Source organism: Schistocerca piceifrons, chromosome 2 (assembly GCF_021461385.2).
Source record: "Schistocerca piceifrons isolate TAMUIC-IGC-003096 chromosome 2, iqSchPice1.1, whole genome shotgun sequence".
Classification (NCBI taxonomy): domain Eukaryota; kingdom Metazoa; phylum Arthropoda; class Insecta; order Orthoptera; family Acrididae; genus Schistocerca; species Schistocerca piceifrons.
In genome coordinates this window covers 407,278,605-407,294,952 of record NC_060139.1, presented here as the reverse complement: position 1 = coordinate 407,294,952, position 16,348 = coordinate 407,278,605, and positions in this window count along the sequence as shown.

Genomic DNA, 16,348 nt, shown 5'->3' with positions numbered 1-16,348 from the left:
GTTTCCTTCACCACTAGATATTTACTGTGAGGTCGGACAGGCATCCACCCCCAACACCATCAGTGGATCGAAATCACTCTTAGGACTGTTTCACAAACTTGGCCTTGTATCCCACATCGCCACAAACGCATTACTGTTTCTGTTCTGGACCTGCTTGCTTGCTTGCTCACTTTCTACACCCATCTCCGGACTTGGGATTACAAGAACATATCTAATTTCACATGGTTTGTTAGAATATCATACCATTTTCGCAGTACTTCTCGATATCAAGCACATATCAATATCGCTGGCATAGCGGTACCTCTTGCATGATATGATTCTGAAGATATAGACTGAAAATAATTTATCTAAAAAGCCGAAACTTTAGCTAGGTGGGGCGTACTGTAAACCACTGACTAACTAGAAACCTGTCACATCTGTGAAGACATATATTCAGGTACACGAAAAAAAATTAAGAAACTGATATTTCGACAAGCAAATAGCGATTCCATTGACGTAGCAGATTCCAAGTCGTCCCTATAATTTTCAAGGTCAACTAAGGTGTTTCTCAAGTCTAGAGAACCAGCAAACGAGTCTTCCACATGGTAGATGCACTTCACTCAACTAAATAAAGGCACGAAATGTGCAGAAGAAATCAACCAAACAATTTACAAGAGAGGAAATAACAGTCCAGTGCAAATGCACCTCCATATTCAATCTCCTCAAATTTCCGTGCGAAGGCTATCCAACATATACTAAGTATTAGTTCGCTATTTGGTAGTCTAGAGGACAACACGTTAATTCATCTACATTCCTACTCTCCAACAGATCTCAGCTCCTACCATTAACAGGAAACGTGAATCACCCTACATAGGTCACTGATGTTGCAGGACGAGCACGCAGAGGTAGAATGAATCATCCTAAGAAATCGGTCACATACATATTTTATCCCTGTACTTACAACTAAATGTTACGATTGTGGTCTCAGTCGAGCATCATTCGACGTTGAGTGAAGTATCGGAAATACACCCTGCAGACTGCTGTGGCTCTGGAAATAGAAATATTGGGACCCATTCTTATGACTTGGCATACTCTTCCCATGCTATCACAGTACTCCACGTCAAATCCATACCTTCCTTACGACTGGCCATAGTCATTTCCTTTGCAGATGTCGGAACACAAACACATACTTTATAAGCCTGATGCTCAAATGCGAACATATCACACACACCCCTACTACTAGGTATAATACTTCATCAACAATTGATCGTTGGCGATACGAAATAATACTGAGAGAAAATCAACCATTGGTGGACATGTATCATAAATTTTTCTGGCGAGTGCCAAAACTGCGTCCTAGAAAGAGAGGTTTAACCTTCAGATGTTAGAAAAACTAGATTCCAACAACTACTGTGTGTTACCATCACAAGCAGTCTTGTTTCTACAGGTGCATGCAAGTACCCATGTTAAGAGCTATACTGGCTTTATAAATCGAGGTACAACATTACCTATGGATGAGGTGGTTTTCTGTCCAAACAAATACCCTGATGGCGATCGCAGGAGTATATAGTTTCAGACCTGCACTCGGGTTACACCTGGCCGATGGTGTAACCTCGTAATAAAATCGCTGAGTTTTGAAAGTGATTGAGCTAAGGAACGTGGTATGTAAGCGGTATTTGTGACTCCCTCACGCCGCCCCAGCTAGATATTTCTATAGTACTTGTAAAGTTTTCTGTCTCGATATCATGTTAGAGGTTCAGTGATATATCCACTGAGCTATAGGCGATGACTGATTGAGAAGGATCACAAACTATAGTAGTAGATGATGTGCTCATTGAGGTCATAAGAAAATGTACACTAGCTTCTCAGATCTCTAGTGTTACGCTATCCACTAGAAATGATGTCCATGATTAGGAATCAGGTCTTTCCATGCAAGCACATACCTCCATTGGATCCTATTGACAGTTCCTTTAATGATTCCAACCACTACTCAGTCATAGTTCTGACACTCCCATATCTCGTAATGAGTCACCTTTCTCGAACCTAGCTGCTACAGTAAAATTCCACCGTGGTTTTAGTCACCCCCTATGCATTTGATACTGATCCCATTTCTACAGCTTTCCACATGTTATCATTCCAATTCAAGTCGGAATTGAGCAGAAGTTGGAGAAAGACATATCCACCACCTTCTACAACCCATGTACAAAACAGAACGGCCTGAATTAGTGCAAAGGGATATGTTTTGACCATTCGGTGGAAATGCGTGCAATGTGGTCGATCTCCAAGCCACATACAGATACTACAGACTGAAGCAGATCCGCGTCCATTCAAAAATTAAGAACTATAGAAGCTCCACTAACTTCATCCGATATAGAAATTACCTAGCCACCGTTGTCCACACGATCACACATAGCTGTGGTGTTGTCCAGAGTGGTGAGGGAGATTTCGCGATGCTTCCCAGAGCAGCATTCCTAATGGGACGCCCTGTCCATCATCGAATTTTCCCTTGAAACTGCGGCTGCTGCCTATGCGGGACGATCCTTTTGATCCATTACACAGGGCAGTTTAAGGTTTCATCACCTGTAATGTAGGATGACGACCGTATCCCACAGACTATACTGTAAGTCGCAAGAGACGCTCCCTGTGACCCTGTGTCGTTGTATGAAACATTACTTTGTAACACGCTTTGCTCACTGCCATACATTTTGTTTTTCTGCCACGACTTAGAGCTCTATTTCAGGTCCTAAACTAACATTAAGACAGTCTGATCCACGGCCTCTCTCTACGGCCGATCATAGTTCGGAAATTATACGATGCCTGCGTCAGCCCTATATAAAATTATTGTCAGTAATGGCGAATATCTCTTACAAAGAAACAGATAAACGAATAGCAGCAGCGTCTGATATCTGAAAATTACAAGGCATTCCGTCACCAACTCTGTAAACGCCACACCTGCCAGGCATATGTGGACATGGCGATTGCACTGCCTCACAAGCTCCTATCGCTAACTTAGTTATGATGCTGAAGTCTCGATTTTACACTCAAGATGCGTCAGAGGGGATGGAGTACACCGCATAATTCAACGCTTGTTTAGAGGAATGTGTCACATTTCATCACAGATGGGACGGAAGTCCTCTGATGAGACACGGGTTTACCATTAACGATCGCAAGTAGGCAGCAGTTTAAACCACATACAGAACACGTGGCTGTATACGAGTAGAACGGAGGCTATGTCACGTGACTGACATATCCTGACAGAACAATGGGAAAAGTGACCTGCAGCAACTTCCTTTTCTCTAGAATTCATCATTAGGCAACCATTAAGTCATAACTCGTTACAGCTCCATCTCAACTGATCACGCCGTCTAGTCTCTGTTATCCTTTAATGCAGATGCAAGTAAGTTTAGAGGTGGATGGTTCTCTGTCTTCCGGAAAAGCATCAAATACAGTAGTCAACTTGCGTGTATCACTGGTACCTCACTAGACATACAGTATAATGCTGCCTCCATGGATAAAAATTGACTGCCCCCATGATTCCCTTAGTTTCGATGTCGACATTTTCTCGGATTCCTCTTGTTGTCATATGTTTGTTCCCATGCACAAATTGTTCCACAAAAACCAAAAGATACGCAAGTACTTCCTCCATTTCCCCGCATTTCGATGTGTATTGGGTCAATTTATACCTATTCCCTCGCCGTTTCCCGCAATTCTATCGATTTTATGTCAGATCTATCCATGTGTTCATGACATAACCTCTCGTTTTGCGTTCTAAAATTTCCTTTAAATGGAGCACAGCACCCAACACCCAGCACAAATGCACTGATCGAGAGCTGTAATATAGCACTGTACTCGACTGTATCCAGTCACCTCCACATTTGGAGAGCGTCTGCTCTATTTTCTGTATGTCTGTGTATATGCAAGCCTCACGGAAGGTGGTAGGTGATTCAGTGGGTAAATTCGAAAAGAGCCAGTCATAATGCTCGAGTCATTCACAACACATCCTTTGTGCTGGGATACAGGAGTCTCTACATCGCAGTGGGACGTTTGTGTGTGTTGAAAGCAGGAAGGGTAACATGTGATGGACAGGTTGTCATGTTAGGACCGCTAGGAAGAGTGCATTCGATATTATTCTGCGCTATTTTCGTAAACAGATTCAGTTAGGGCAAGAATTTCCGTACATACAGACTGGGACATCACGAAAACTCATACAAAAGGCACACATTAAATATTTCGGGGACACTATGTAATTTTCTAGAGTACGACTTGGTTACTATTCCAGATCGCCATGTGGCTTCTGTATAACATTGAGAACGTTGCTAGATGTGCTTGCAATGGTATGTAGCTACGTGCGGCGATGTATCAACCACACGTCACGTATGGTCCATTAGAATCGCTAAGGAGAAAGCAGCTTGGGCTGTACTGGAACTGATTTCTGCAATGTTACCCAGTAATTAGCTCTTCGCCAGGCCACAGGTAGAGGGAGGGTAGCGGGGAACACATGCATGCTGAGCCCACCTTGGAGCATCTGTCAGTAGCCTCCTGTGTGATCTAGTGGGCAGGAGGCTGTGGGTGTTGCCAACGCGTGTCTGTTGCATTATTTTGCAATGGGTCTGTGGGCTGTGCTATGCATTATTTGGACAGTTTACGAGTACTGAGAGTGTCTACACATCCCTGTGCTGCATTACATCACAGGAGGGATGACAGCACCCTCTGGTGGCAGTATTGTGTACTAGGTAAGCTGGAGTCTAGATCTCGTGGTGGAGACACTGCCTGCATAACAAAAACTTATGTCCAGCGCAGGCAGAGTCGTTTTCCCGCCATTACCCCCAACATCAGGAATTATGTCACGGAACAGTCAACAACACACTCTGGTGGTGGTACTGTGAACTAGGTCAGTTGGAGTCTGGACCTTGTGGCGAACACACTGGGTGGTGGTGCTAGCTCTAATTCTGTAAATAAAGAGTGGTGCATGATTTCGACAGTTGATGATTAGCAAGCATGTTTGCAGAATCTCTTAGTGGTTTGCATGTCTGTAGGCTGTGTGGCGAGACACCAGGCATGTTAGAGCATGTGTTTTGTATCAGTGTAATAAGTAAACTCCATGCCAAAATATATTGTTCCATAATAAATGAAGTTCACGCCTTCCACTCTCCAGCAGCCCAGCACTGGTCAAGGCCCTTTCCCAGAAATCCCTAGGAGGGGGTTGTGGTCGGGTGACCTATCTTCTGGCGAATTAGCAGAGGTAACTATGGTGTGATGTATTATCCTGTTTGAATTTGAACTTCCCTACATTTTTCTGGGGGAGGGGAATGTAGAGGGTTAGTTTAGAGGAGGTAGCCCTATTGACCTATCTTCCTGTCGAAAATTCGAACTTCCCGCCATAATCCGCCATCTTGGATGATGTCATCACTGCCATCTTGGATGACATCATCACCGGTACTTTGGGGTGGCACTGCCCTTGCCCCAATACCCATGGCTCCCTCAGATTTTCATCTCTTCACTCACATGGACCGCTGGTATGGACAACATTCTTGTACAGACAATGGGCTGGAGACCAGCATAGGAAATTGACAGGAACCACATGTGACTGCATTCTATGAAGTTTGTATTGGAAAGCTGGTGTCACGTTACAACGACTGTGTAGAGAAGTAGATGGAAGGTGCTGTTAAATATTGTGAGTAGAACAATTTTAATTTTCACTGTGCTTTTCGTTTCATACCTGATCGGAGATTGAAAGAAAAAATAGTTCTCATTGGTTTTTACATCCATGAAGGGTGGTAAGTAACTTCAGAGTCGACAGCAGTGAAAAAGAGGGGCAAATGGAGTAATGTGCATATGAACAGCAATTTTTTGAAAAGGATGTGTGATTTACCATATTGGTATATCATGTTGATAAAAGGAATGTTTTACTATTTCCATTGATATATAATCGAACTAAATTTGAAGTTTTCCTGATTAATTGAAAATAAGAAATTCGACAAACAAATAATTTTCGTACTTCAGAGCGATTTCCTTCCAGATCTTTCCTTTCTCAGGCAGCGATTTAATGAAAGTAGCTGTCGATACATTCTCTACCTTGACACAAACCCTCGACATGCTGGAATCTAAATCCCATTTTGCCACCTCCACAGAAACGCTGCTGTATACACTCCTGGAATTACACTCTTAGCAGAATATACACTTGACAGCAAAAACTTGGGCCACTGCTGAATGCAACCAACAAAACGTAGCTGTGGTGCAGGTCCTCTAAACGCCGAAACCCTGTGGAGTAGGCCATACAGTCGTTTGACTGTAGGCAGTGGTTACCACAAGAGAACTCTTCTCACTATGGCAGTGAGTCCAGATGTAAACTAATACAACAAATATTATAAAACGCATTATTAGAGATGAGACAATCCCTAGCGCTTGTAAATTAAACTTCATTACAATAAGTGACACTTAAGAGGTCTTATCACACTCATTAAATGACATGAGGAGTTGTTCATAATTCGAGTTTGAGTCCTCTGTTAACCAAACGAAGCTTACGTATCTGATCAAGACTCGACTAGGCATTAAGAGACGTAGAACATTGAAGTGTTAACCATATCAATTTATAAGGCCAAATATCTGAGCCTGACAGTAAATGGCGCTACATTTGGCACTGCGCCAGGAACCTCCATGAAACTTATTCTCCCCTGAGATATAACCACGAAAGGTACGTAATAAAGTACAACGCACAATTGTGAATTGCCATGAAGTAAAGTTGTGATGGATGGGGAGCAGAACTCAGTACCTATATGAATTGTTAACTAAGAACAATCAGATGTCAGATATTAAATATGTTCTCCTTTATAGTAATACTGGAACTTGAAACGACGATACAAATGATTTTTGCCTGGCAGGGACTTGAACCTGGCACCTTTCGATATTGTTTTATAGCTACGAATAGACGCGAAATATTTGTTGTTTCTTCACCAGTAGAATGAGGAAACATTGTGAGGAAGCAACGAAACGTCGGGACGAAAGGGTTCAAATCTAGGGAAAAATTTGAATCGGAGCTCGAATCCCGATCCAGTACCAATATTTTCAAAACCTCAAGGTCACTGCAAATATGAAATGAATGTCATGTAACCTTATTGCCGATCGGTTCGTGAACTACAGTAACATTACTAGTATAAGAGAGCTTACTAGAGACACAATTTCTACAAGCAGCGAATTCCAACTCTGACAGCCAAAACTAATCCAACTCTGTTCCAGTCAGTGGCGAATGGACATGTTTAATGTCGATTTGGAACCACAGCACAGTCCTGTATTCTTTACTTGGCGTTACTGGAGGTGGAGGGGGTGTTATTGTGGCTGTTAAAAACTGGTATCCCCAGCGGGAATCGAACCCACATGTTAGCCATTACAAGCTAGCCTCAATCCTACCAGCCACCGAATTTCACGTGTTAGCATAAGGTGGTCATCATAACGGCGTACGAAACACACGGTACGAGAAGTGTTGACTTCCACATGAGCTGTTGTAGCGAATAACCTATTCATGGTCCAGTAGTCACCGTCATGTTGTGCGAACGCAAGGCCGTGGTATCTAACCCATCCTTGTTATTTCTTTTTAAAGCTGTATTACGTCTGTCTGCTAAGACCAACAGTCTGACATAAGGTCGGAGACCGTTTCTTTCATTTTCTAACCAGCCTGTAATAGAAAAATGTCGTGGAAACATGTTTGTGAACGGGCTCACGCTAAGACCAATTTCAGTGCCATCAACCATCAGCCGCTGATACAGATCAGCGTCCACCCAAGTGATCACGACGCATCGGGCATAAGGCCTATGATCTACAGTGGACTTCCGTGTCTCAAATTTGCAACTATAACGTTATATAACATGGCGTATGATATAATACTATATTTCAGCATGCTCTTTGGTGATTTTATATGGAATATTGCCATAAGTATCTTTAACTGTGTTCTTATTTTCTTCAGGTTTGTAGTATAACACGAAGGAAGTTTGTGTTTAACGTCCCATCGACATCAAGGGCAGTAGACATGGCCCACAAGCTCAGATTGTGTCAAGGATGGAGAAGTAAATCGGCCATGCCTTTCAAAGTAATCATTACAGCTTTTGCTTGCAGCAATTTAGGAAAATCACGGAAAACCTTAATCTGGTTGGCCGGGAGTGGGTCTGACCTGTCGTCCTTCTCAATGGGAGTCCAGTATGTTAACCACTGCGTCACCTCACTCGGTGTGTTTACCTGTCTCGCCTCTTATCGATCAACCGCCAAGAAAGTTAGCTTTTGTTTTTCGTTGTTTGTTTTGTTTTGGCGATAACATTTTAAAAGTTTCTTAACTCAGAATCAGCATGTTGTTACATGCTTGAGATTGAAAAAGATACCTGCACATCATCAGGCGGGATGCAATATAATGTTTGATATTTTCGTCTATTTTGTTCAATAACCTAACTCAAAGGTTAATGAAGGTGCGCTTCACTAATGCAGCTGGTCTCATCATAATACCATACAATGATGGCTATCTTAATTAAACGTAAAAATTCAGGAAATCACGAATCCAGTCGCATATCTGAGACGGTAGTCCATAGCAGAGCAATGTAGTTGGAAGTCGCTTATGAGGAACGATGTCTAAAGCCCTATTGGAACTATATAAATACAGGATCAATTTGAGAGCTCCTGTACGCAGTACATTGTCCGAATAAAGTGCCAGCTATGTCTCACAAGAGTGATGGTTTCCAAATCAATGCTGATTTCATGTCAATAGCTAACATATTTTGGGGTATTTTATAACGTTGGAACAGATCGCAGTCTTTCCCCGCAATGTTATACATTGACTCGTTCCAATTCGAAACTGTAATCGCTAAGTATTTATTTGAATTCACAACCCTTTTTTGTGACTTGTTACAGAACAGAAATGTGGTCGAATCCTTCTAATACCCACGTGGATGACTTCACCCTTATCATTATTTAGTCAACTGCCACTTTGGCTCCATACAAGTATATTGTCTAAATCATTTTTTAATTGGTTTTGATCATATGGTTTTCATCATCTGATGACTTTACAAGATTGTAAACGACGACATAATATACAAACATTCCAAGAGGGATGCTCAGATTGTTCCCAAAATCCTTTATATATATCAGAGACAGCAGAGAGCCTATTAAGAATAAACATAATGTTTTCTATCAGCTCCCAATGTTACGTACTTATTTTACACAAATTTTTTGAAAGAATAACATAACAATTTACACAAAATTTATTCTTATATGTTTATATACTTAAACCCATGTTATGAATAAATGCACTTTTAAAGTAAATTATACAACTAGGCTATATATTAGATAATATTCTTCTCGGGTGTGCAGCCGGATCATAACGTCTTCATGACACAATATTTCCGCGGTCCAATTGGCCGCCATCGTCAGGTGAGAGCGCTGGTGCACAATCTCGCCGGAACTGACTTCCCAGAGCAAGCGGCAGCCGCTATATAGGCCGCAGGAGACCCACAACGCGTGCGCGAGAAGGTGCCGTAGCTGCCCTCTAGCGCAGTAAACATGCCGCGCCGCCAGTGGTGGAAAGAGGCGAAATCGAGATATCGCTGCCAAAAATAAAAGAAAAAAAATTTATTTCGACGATTGAAACACAGACTGTTGATTTTTAATGTCAGATAACACCGGGTCCCAAGTCTTACTTAAAAGATAACCCTTGTCTCTATTAATAAGATTGTCAGACAAACGAATCTCTATGGATTCTTTTAAAACACAGTCCCAATAGCGAGATGCAGGGGCAACCATTTGTGTAGCATTATATAGCATTCTGTGTCCCTCGGTGAGACGGTGCTCCGCCACTGCGGATTTCTCAGGTTGAAGCAGCCGTGTGTGCCGCTGATGCTCAACACATCGGTCCTGAATGGTCCGGATTGTCTGACCAATATAAGCCTTCCCACAGTGGCAAGGGATCTTGTACACACCGGGCTTCCTCAAACCCGAGTCATCCTTAACAGAGCCAAGAAGCGCTCTAATCTAAGCTTGACACAAGAATTGGACCACCTTAAGGTTGTGTTCAAGCAGAATGGCTATACTGATAAAATGATCCGTCGTGCTTTCCAGTTTGGACCATCGCCTGAACCACCAGAAGATACCTGCAAATCGGTCGCTTTTCTGCCTTTTGCTGGGAGCATTTCCTCGAAGTTAGGTAGAGTTCTAAAAAGATATCATATCAAAAGTATTTTTCGTCCGCCAGCCAAGATTAGAGCGCTTCTTGGCTCTGTTAAGGATGACTTGGGTTTGAGGAAGCCCGGTGTGTACAAGATCCCTTGCCACTGTGGGAAGGCTTATATTGGTCAGACAATCTGGACCATTCAGGACCGATGTGTTGAGCATCAGCGGCACACACGGCTGCTTCAACCTGAGAAATCCGCAGTGGCGGAGCACTGTCTCACCGAGGGACGCAGAATGCTATATGATGCGACACAAATGGTTGCCCCTGCATCTCGCTATTTGGACTGTGTTTTAAAAGAATCAGTAGAGATTCGTTTATCTGACAATCTTATTAATAGAGACAAGGGTTATCTTTTAAGTAAGACTTGGGACCCGGTGTTATCTGACATTAAAAATCAACGGTCTGTATTTCAATCGTCGGAATAAAATTTTTTTCTTTTATTTTTCACAGCGATATCTCGATTTCGCCTCTTTCCACCAATGGCGGCGCGGCATGTTTACTGCGCTAGAGGGCAGCTACGGCACCTTCTCGCGCACGCGTTGTGGGTCTTCTGCGGCCTATATAGGGGCTGCCGCTTGCGCTGGGAAGTTAGTTCCGGCGAGATTGTGCACCAGCGCTCTCACCTGAAGATGGCGGCCAGTTGGACCGCGGAAATATTGTGTCATGAAGACGTTATGATCCGGCTGCATACCCGAGAAGAATATTATCAATTATTACGCCGGGAAAGCCTTCGTAGGCTATATATTGCTGCAAGATATTAAATTAGTGAAAATCTTGCAAAGTCGGCAGAGAATATGCCAATGGCAAGGAAAAGCGTGGCGCAACCAACAAATTTACATGTGATCCTGCAATCCGAAAACAAATGGTGGTTCCCAGGAAACATTCCGTGTCATTTCACACCATTGGTCACAGACTAACAGCAGCCAAACTAAGGAATTACCATACATTACACGGGCTGCTGTTAACACCACAACATAAATGGGTGAGTTTGGAGTGGTGCTGTGATGAGGAAACACGCTTTGAACACAGCGATGAATTGCAGTTTTGCACTTCCCCTGAGAACATCGTCGACGAATATGGTGGCGACGTCAGGACGTGTTACATTCTTCCAGTGTTTTGGGCAGGTACGTTAGTGTCACTCCTGGTATTTTAGCACTGAAAGGCATCAGGGTTAACTGCAGCTAACGGCTGGCAGTAATCGAGGCAATTCTGATGACATGACAGTATGTCATGGCCACCCTGCGTCGTCATGTGTTGCCTTTGATGCAAAATCATCGTGGTGAGTTTTTTCAACAGGATAATACTCGTCCACAGATGGCAAGTGTCCTATGAACTGTCTGCACGATGTGAGGGTTCGCCTATGTCCAGCAAGGTCACTAGATCTCTTCCAATTTGAACATGGGTGAGAGCAATTTGGCATTCAACGGGTCCCTCTGCCAGTATCCAGAAAAACAACGATCTTTTACAACCACTGTGGGTAATCTTGTCTCGGACGAGGGTACTTTTCTTTTCTTTTGAGCTCTCCACCACGAATTCACCTCCTGCGCCTACGCTTCATTTCAGAGTCTCAGTAACAACCTAACTCCTCAATTTTCTGCTAGATGTATTCCAATCTCTGTTTTCCTCTCCACGTTTTGCCCTCTAAAGCTTCCTCTAGTACCAAGGAAGTCATTCCCTGACGTCTTAACACATTTCCTATCATCCTGTGCTTCTCATTGTTAGTGTTTTCCACATATTCCTTTCCGCTTCGAGTCTGCACAAAACCTACTCATTTCTTACCTTACCAGTCCTCTTATTTTTCAACATACACTCCTGGAAATGGAAAAAAGAACACATTGACACCGGTGTGTCAGACCCACCATACTTGCTCCGGACACTGCGAGAGGGCTGTACAAGCAATGATCACACGCACGGCACAGCGGACACACCAGGAACCGCGGTGTTGGCCGTCGAATGGCGCTAGCTGCGCAGCATTTGTGCACCGCCGCCGTCAGCGTCAGCCAGTTTGCCGTGGCATATGGAGCTCCATCGCAGTCTTTAACACTGGTAGCATGCCGCGACAGCGTGGACGTGAACCGTATGTGCAGTTGACGGACTTTGAGCGAGGGCGTATAGTGCGCATGCGGGAGGCCGGGTGGACGTACCGCCGAATTGCTCTACACGTGGGGCGTGAGGTCTCCACAGTACATCGATGTTGTCGCCAGTGGTCGGCGGAAGGTGCACGTGCCCGTCGACCTGGGACCGGACCGCAGCGACCCACGGATGCACGCCAAGACCGTAGGATCCTACGCAGTGCCGTAGGGGACCGCACCGCCACTTCCCAGCAAATTAGGGACACTGTTGCTCCTGGGGTATCGGCGAGGACCATTCGCAACCGTCTCCATGAAGCTGGGCTACGGTCCCACACACCGTTAGGCCGTCTTCCGCTCACGCCCCAACATCGTGCAGCCCGCCTCCAGTGGTGTCGCGACAGGCGTGAATGGAGGGACGAATGGAGACGTGTCGTCTTCAGCTATGAGAGTCGCTTCTGCCTTGGTGCCAATGATGGTCGTATGCGTGTTTGGCGCCGTGCAGGTGAGCGCCACAATCAGGACTGCATACGACCGAGGCACACAGGGCCAACACCCGGCATCATGGTGTGGGGAGCGATCTCCTACACTGGTCGTACACCACTGGTGATCGTCGAGGGGACACTGAATAGTGCACGATACATCCAAACCGTCATCGAACCCATCGTTCTACCATTCCTAGACCGGCAAGGGAACTTGCTGTTCCAACAGGACAATGCGCGTCCGCATGTATCCCGTGCCACCCAACGTGCTCTAGAAGGTGTAAGTCAACTACCCTGGCCAGCAAGATCTCCGGATCTGTTCCCCATTGAGCATGTTTGGGACTGGATGAAGCGTCGTCTCACGCGGTCTGCACGTCCAGCACGAACGCTGGTCCAACTGAGGCGCCAGGTGGAAATGGCATGGCAAGCCGTTCCACAGGACTACATCCAGCATCTCTACGATCGTCTCCATGGGAGAATAGCAGCCTGCATTGCTGCGAAAGGTGGATATACACTGTACTAGTGCCGACATTGTGGATGCTCTGTTGCCTGTGTCTATGTGCCTGTGGTTCTGTCAGTGTGATCATGTGATGTATCTGACCCCAGGAATGTGTCAATAAAGTTTCCCCTTCCTGGGACAATGAATTCACGGTGTTCTTATTTCAATTTCCAGGAGTGTATGTTTGTAGCCCCACATCTCAACTGCTTCGATTCTCTACTGTTCCGATTTTCCCACAGTCCGTTTTTCACTAATATACAATGATGTGCTCCAAAGGTACATTCTCAGAAAATTCTTCCTCAGATTAAGATAGATGTTTGAGACTGGTAGCTTCTCTTGGCCAGAAATGCCCTTTTTGCCAGACTAGTCTGCTTTTGATGTCTACCTTATTCTGTCCGTCATTGGTTATTTTTCTGCCTGGGAAGCAAAATTCCTCAATTTAACCTACTTCGTGATCCTCAATTCTGATGTAAAGTTTCTTGCTGTTCTCATTCCTGTTACTTCTCATTACTCGCTTTTTTCTTCGATTTACTTTCAGTCCATATTCTGTACTAATTAGATTGTTCATTCCATTCAGCATATCTTATAGTTCTTCTTCACTTTCACTGAGGATATCAATGTCATCAGCGAATCGTATCATTGATATCCTTTCGCCTTGAATTTTAATTCCACTCCTGAACCTTTCTTTCATTTCCATCATTCCTTCTTCGATGAACAAACTGAATAGTAGGGACGAAAGACTACATCCCTGTCTTACACCCTTCCCTTTCTAATCCGAGCGCTTCGTTCTTGTTCGTCCACTCTTATTATTCCCTCTTGGCTCCTGTACATATTGTACATAGCCACTCCTCCCTAAAGCTTTCCCCTGTTTTTCTCATAATTTCGAACATCTTGCACCATTTTACACTGTCTAACGCTTTTTGCAGGGCAACAAATCCTATGAACATGTTTTGAATTTTCTTTCGTCTTGTTTCCTCTATCAAAAGAAATGTCAAACTTGCCTCTCTAGTGCCTTTACCTTTCGTAAAGCAAAACTGACCATCATCTAACAGATCCTCAATTTGGCTTTCCACTCTTCTGTATAATATTCTTGTCAGCAACTTGGGTGCATTAGCTGTTAAGCTGATTGTACGATAAATCTCGCACTTGTTAACCATTGCAATCTTCGAACTTGTGTGGATGACATTTTTACGAAAGTCAGATGGTACGTCGCCTGACTCATACGTTCTACACACCAAAGTGAATAGTCCTCCACAGATTTTAGAAATTCTGATGAAAAGTTATCTATACCTTCTGCCTTATTTGATTCTAACACTGGATCTCCCATCTCTTCTATCTCGACCTCTGTTCCTTCTTCTGTCACATCACAACAATCTTCCGCCCATTGACGCTTTTCACGCACTCTTTCAACCTATCCACTCTCTCCGCTGCATGTAACTGTGGAATTCCCGTTGCGCTCTTAATGTCACCACCCTTGCATTTAATTTCATCAGAGGCTGTTTTGACTTTCCTGTATGCTGACTCAGCTTGACTTTCCTGTATGCTGACTCAGTCCTTCCGACAATCATTACTTCTTCGATTTCTTCTCATTTTTCATGCACCCATTTCATCTTATCTTCCCTGCACTTCCTATTTATTTCATTCCTCGGAGCATCGTATTTCTGTATTCCTGAATTTCCCTGAGCATTTTTGTACTACCTTCTTTCATCGAGAAGAAGAAGGATTTCTTTTGTTACCCATGGTTTCTTCACAGTTAACCTTTTGCATCTTTGTTTTTCTTTCCAAACTTCTGTGATTGCCCATTTTAGAGATGTCCACTCCTTTCCAAATGTACTGCCTAATGAGTTATTCCTCATTGATGTAGCCAGACCCTTAGAGAGCTTCGAACGCTTCTTCTCATTCCTTAGTACTTCCGTGTGCGTTAACGAGCATTTCGCTCTCATTTAAGTATATTTCAGAGAGAGTCAGCCATCAGGAATTGTGAAACGAACCCTGTTGTCCAGGGCCAGATGCCACAAAGGGCGCAGATTCATCACGAGATGGGGAAACTAACAGGCTTCTATTGTCTATTGAGGCCTAAGCGCTGTTGTGTGCGAGTGAGACAGACGAGAACCTACGTCGTAGGGAAACCCAGCAGAAGGCTTTTGTGGCAAAGGAGACGTAGCCGTGTTAAATATGGCGGACCTAAGATTGGCCATAAAGGGAAAAATTTATGAAAACTATTTAATTCTGTAGTAATTTAGGGAATGAAGCCACAGTAATTTTAATCTGTCATTATCCATAAATTTTCATGGTGACCCCAATAAAACTTGAATATTGATCATGTCTATAATAGTTTAGGATTTACTGTTGAAGTGAAATTAACAAGTTTTGTAACAAAGTCCAGAATGCTAAAATCTTAACGCTTTGGTCGATCTTAACGATCGACATTTCATATAGAAGCACATCATTAAAATGACAAACGTTGTAAATACCAACTTTGTAACTTATTTGTAAAAACCTATATTAAATTTAAAGTATCAGTATATAGAGTTAAGCATCAGCTCATAATTTCCTCCACATAAAACACATTGAACGATGACAGCATAACACCTTATTGATTCATTAGGTAATAGAATATTTGTTGTAAAATTTAGTGCATAATGGTTACTTTTGTTCTTTATTTATTTATCAGATAGCACATTCGTGCAAGGCTACTGGTCGTGACATTAAAAGTTATGGAGGAAATTGTATTGGTTTTATGTAAAAGAGTTTAACGTTTAAGATGTGATGGATATTATTGTTACTTTATTTAGGACGTGAAGGTGGTGAAGCTTTGATAATTTAAATATGTTAAAATGTAAAATAATGCACAATAATCTGTAAACAATCAGATGGAGGGCTTTATCTACTGTATTGCCCTTTCAATATCCTCATACACTTTCTCTGTCTCCTCATCTTCAGCTTGCCACATTGGTGTGTATACCGGTCGGTGTTGGTTTGCTGCAGATTCTGATAAGAATAACCCTATCACTGAGCTGTTCACAGTAACACACTCTCTGTCCTACCTTCCTATTCATAACAAACCCCACTACCGTTATTCCATTTTCTGCTCCGGGTGATGTGACCGGAA